Below are 5,493 nucleotides of genomic sequence, written 5' to 3'. Positions count from 1 at the left end.
CATTGCAAAAATTTTATTTTGCTGGATTATCATTCATCATCATCTAAATAAGTAAAAATATCCAAATGTTAAGTTTATTTAAACTTTGCTTAACTTTTTAAGAAAATAAACACTTCTTTCATTGTGAAACTCTATTATTGAGAGAAACAGGTCAAAGAAGAACATTATTTTTCAGACAAAAAATTTAATATTTTATCATTACTAGGTTTTATTGAAATACAGATTGGTATCAGAATGGATATATCAATTAAGATAAAAAAACTGTAAAGTAAAAGTATACGTTGTGTTTCTTAATATTTTCTTCTGACAGCATTTTCTTTGGAATTCTGAGGTCAATTATATTATTTTTTACACAAAGATAAGGCTTATATGCATTGTTGTAAATTAATCAGAAATTACATATTTTTCCTTTATATTTCATGCACATTATTAAATTCAAATTTTTCTTTTCCTAAAAGGAAAGGAGGAAAACAATTTAACCCCAATCTTCCCCTTTCTCTTTACATTCATATTGAAGCCCACACTTCTGGAAGNAAACTTCTACCCAACTAGATGTCAGACTAGTTTTCTGAACCCCAGGTAAGATAGCTTTTCCACCCTGCCCATCCACGGACAGTAAATCCCTCATCACTGTTGTTTACTTGTCACCATGTCAAGCTCCACACTTCTGACAGAAGCCTCCTATCAATTCAGGTGGCTGGCCATCTTACTTTAAAGCAAATGAGCTACCATCTGTCCTGCTTGCATGAATCAGAAGTCATTGAGGCCATCAGATGTGTAACAGCCAACTAGAATAGAGACAATAAGCACTGATTTAAGTTAAGCACATGACACTCTGTCAAGAAGACAAGAGATGAGCCAGAAACCAAGGAAGAAAAATAAATATATATAGAAAATGCAAGAAAAACAAATTCAGAAGTCAGTAACTAGATATATAATCAGTCCAAATCCAGATGCCTAGACATCAGTATAAGAACACAGTGAATAATAGTCCAAGCACCATGACAACACTAGTTCCCTGCAATCTCTTTATAGTATGTATTTATAAATCCTAATTATCCTAACACAACTGAATCACAGGAAACTACCATACATACCCAACATAGTGAAGATGACAGAGGTTCATAAAGAGAAAATGATTAAGTCCCTTAATAAACCTAGTTTAAAAAAATGTCAAGAAGGTGAAGGGGGTAGAAATACATAAGGAGCCGGGCGTGGTGGCACATGTCTTTAATCCCAGCACTTGGGAGGCAGAGGCAGGTGGATTTCTGAGTTGGAGGCCAGCCTGGTCTACAGAGTAAGTTCCAGAACAACCAGGGCTACACAGAGAAACCCTGTCTTGAAAAACAAAACAAAACAAAACAAAAAAAAAAAGAAAAAAAAAGAAAAGAAAAAAGAAAGAAATACATAAGGAGGTAAAGGAAATGAATGAGTCTGTTCGATCCAGAAAATCAGCATAGAAGCAACATAGAAAATAAAAAATGAGGGAATTCTGGTAATGGCTAATCAAGGTGAGTGAACAGGAATTACAGGTACAAGCATTGCCAGACTGATTACAAGAGTCAGAAGAAAGAATCTCAGTCATAGAAAATAGCATAGATAAAACAGATACATCCTTAACAGAAGATGTTAAATTTAAAAAATGCCAGACCAAAAAAAATCCAGGAAATCTGGGACAATATAAAAGGACCAAATATTAAACCAACAGAAATAGAAGAAGTTGAAAATGCCCAGGTCAAGAATCCAGGATATATTTTATCAAATTCTTATAATGAAAGTGTCCTAACCTAAAGAAATAGATTACTATAAACATGTAAGAAGCTTACAGAATGCCAAAAAGACAAGGAAAGAAAACCTTCCTGATATATAATAATCAAAGCACTAAATATAAAAAGAAAAAAAAAACAACTACAAAACGATTAAAACTGCAAGGAAGAAATTCCAAGTAATACATCAAGTCATGCCTAAGACAATTATATAGGACCTCTCAACAGAGACTTCAAAAGCTAAATGAGTCTGGCCTGACTTAAGTATATTCTAAGAGACCACAGATATCCATGAAAGGTATTATACCCAGCAAAACTTCCAATCACCTTGGAAGAATAAATAAGGTACTCCATGAAAAAGACAAAGGACAAAAAGGTACAAGTAGAAAATCTCTAACCCACGGAAGTCAAATATACTCCTGAAACTTCAGGCAATAAATAATCTCATACCATCATAATAAAAGGAGGAAAGCAAAAACACACCCGTCACCACCACCACCATCAATACCTACAGTAAAATTACAAGAGTTAACAATAATCAATTATTGATATCTCTCAATATTATTTTACTTAATTCCTTGTAAAACAATACCACTGAACAAAATGCTGACAAAAACAGGATGTCTACTTTGCTGCATAATACAAACACTCTTCAACATCAAGGATAGACATTATCTCAGAGTAAAGGCCTAGAAATAATTATCAAACACTTATCCAAGAGGATAGATAAGTAATAATATCTAACAAAATAAACTTAAAACTGACATACATAAAAGAGATGGAAGTGGACTTCATACTTATCAAAAAAAATCTACCAATATTATATTTCATTTCTCAAAAACTATACCTTAAATTCAAGGGTACCAAGACTTGAAAAGAAACATTACTAAAGCTTAAATTACATACCATCCCTCACACACTTGTAGATTGATACTTCAGTATCCCACTCTCTCCAATGCTCTGTTCATACCAGACAAAAATTAGCCATAGAAATCATAGAGGTATCAGACAGTATGAACCAAATACATATAACAGATAACTAAAAAGTATTTCACCCAAACACAAAAGAAAATACTGTTTTCTGAGCATCTCATAGAATTCTCTTAGAAAATTACCACATACTTTTTCTCAAAGCATGTCTAAATACATAAACAATTGAAATAAAGCAGTATATATGATCAACAAGTATTAAATATAGTAGGATATCCAAAATGCGAGGAACAACATACAGCTTACAGACTTAAGGAAACTGAACAACTCTCTACTGAATGAATAATATATCAATGTATAAATAAAGGAAGGAATAAAATCTTTGTACAATCGAATGAAAATAAATGTACATTGCACTCTAAGGTATAGTACTCAAAACTTTGCTAAGAGGAATTTTTAAATCACTAAGTATTTGCATCAAAAATTGCAAATCTCCTACATTTAAATTAACAGCACATAGGAATGTTCTAAGGAAAAGAAGCAAACATGTGCAAGATGACTGTGTGGCAGGAAATAATCAAACTCATTCCTCAATTTATTAAAAGAAAAACAAAGAGAGCAAAACAAAGAATTCCTTAAACAAGAGTTATTTCTCTAAGAAAATCAACAAGATAGGAAAACAATTGTTCAAACTGCCTAAAAGACACAAACAAAATACCCAAGTCACCAAAGTCAGAAAGAAAAAGAGGCAAACAACAACATTTATGAAAGAGAGTCCAAATAATCAAAATAAAGAGAGTCCAAAGTTCTTACTTTAAAGATTCACATTCCACACAATTGGTAAAAGACAGGGACAATTTCCCTCATAAATACTACTTACCAAAGTTAAATCAAAATCAGATAAGCAATGTAAATTGTTCTATAGCCTTGAAGGAAATAGAAGTAATCATTAAAATCATCCAACTAAAACAAAAGGAAAAACAAAACAAAACTGAAGGTCAGATGGTTCAGAATTCAACCAGGCTCCAAAGAAGAACTAATGCTAATCCTCGTCGAAATATATCCAGAAGAAACATTGCCCCGTTCATTTTACAATGTCATTGACACTTTAATGACCAAAATCACAAAGAATAAAGATAGTCAGTTATAGGTATATTTCCCTGCTGACCATAGATGCAAAAATACTCAATAAAGTACTTGAAAAGGAATAGGAGGAAAACAAGATGTCATCCACTATGATCATGCGGGTTTAGTCTCTGAGATCCAACCATTGTTCAATATAAAAAGAAATCACTCAATGTAATCCTCAATATGAAAAATCTGAAACAAAGTACAGGATCATATCATTAGATGCTGTAAGATCATTTGACAAAATTGAGCACTTCTTCATAACAAAAGTCTTGTACAGATCAGGGATACAAAGGACATACACATAATAAAGGCAGTTTACACCAAGCCTGTATCCAAGAAAGCAATTCCTCAAAAATCAGGAACAAGATAAAGCTGTACACTATCTCCAGAATTATTCAATATAGTATGTAAAGTTGGAGAAAAAACCAATAATACAGTAAAGGATTTTAAGGGATTTCAAATTGAAAAGGAAGCAATCAAAATATCACTAATTGCAGATGACATGATAATATAGATAAGTAACCAAAAATTCTATCATGAAACTCTTACTCCAAAGTTTCAGGATAAAAAAAACTAACGTGTGTGTGTGTGTGTGTGTGTGTGTGTGTGTGTGTGTGTGTGTGTGTGTGTGTGTGACTAAACATCATATATTGCAACAATTAACAGGCTGAGGAAGAAATTAGGAATATAACACCCTTCCCAACAGTCACAAATTATATAAAAAATGTGTGGTAACACTTACCAAGCAATTGAAAAACAATTATAATAGAAACATTAAATATTTGAAGAAAAAATTGAAGAATATATAAGAAGACAGAAGGACATCATATACTGTTATATCAGTAGGATCAAAATAATGAAAATGGCTGTCAAGCCAAAAGCAATCTCAAGTTTCAATGTAATCTTTAGCAAAATTCCAACAGAATACTTTACAAACCTTAGAAGAATACTCAACTTCATATGTAGAAATAAAAACCCAGTATAGATAAAACAAATCTGTACAATAAAAGAAAATCCCATTGTATCACTCGCCATTTCAATCTGTACTACAGAGCAATAATAACAAAACCATATTGTATTAGCTTAAGAAGACAGGTTGGTTAATAGAATTAAACAGAATACCCTGACTTATATAAGGACACCTACGGACACCAGATTCCAGATAAAGACTTCAAAAATACACAATTGTTAAAAAGAAAGCATTTTCAACAAATGGTGACATCTCACTAATGCCAGTAATTATAGAGCCCCCCAAAATGCACATCTACCACATAACATAAACCTCAATTTCAATTGGATCAAATATATTTACCTAAAACCAGAAAAACTGAATATATTAGGAAAGAAATTAGGTCATAGCCTTGAATGTATTGAAACAGTAAACAACGTTCTGAACAGAACACCAGTGATACTGTCGCTGTACATTATCACCATTAATAAAAGGAAACCTCATGAAAATAAAAAGGTATTGTAAGACAAATGAAACATCAATATATCAAAACAGTCGTCTTCAGAACGCAAAAACTATTTTCACCAACTCTATATCTTTTTTTTTATTGAACATGTTTAAATTTTAATATTCTAATCTGACAGAAAACATGGAAATGTTTTTCTTTCTGGGAATCTTATATTCATCCATACATCATTTTGACAACTCTAAACATTA

This window comes from Mus pahari, chromosome 9 (genome assembly GCF_900095145.1).
Source record: "Mus pahari chromosome 9, PAHARI_EIJ_v1.1, whole genome shotgun sequence".
Taxonomy (NCBI): Eukaryota; Metazoa; Chordata; class Mammalia; order Rodentia; family Muridae; genus Mus; species Mus pahari.
The sequence above is the reverse complement of the archived record's forward strand: the minus strand, read 5'-3'. Positions refer to the sequence as shown.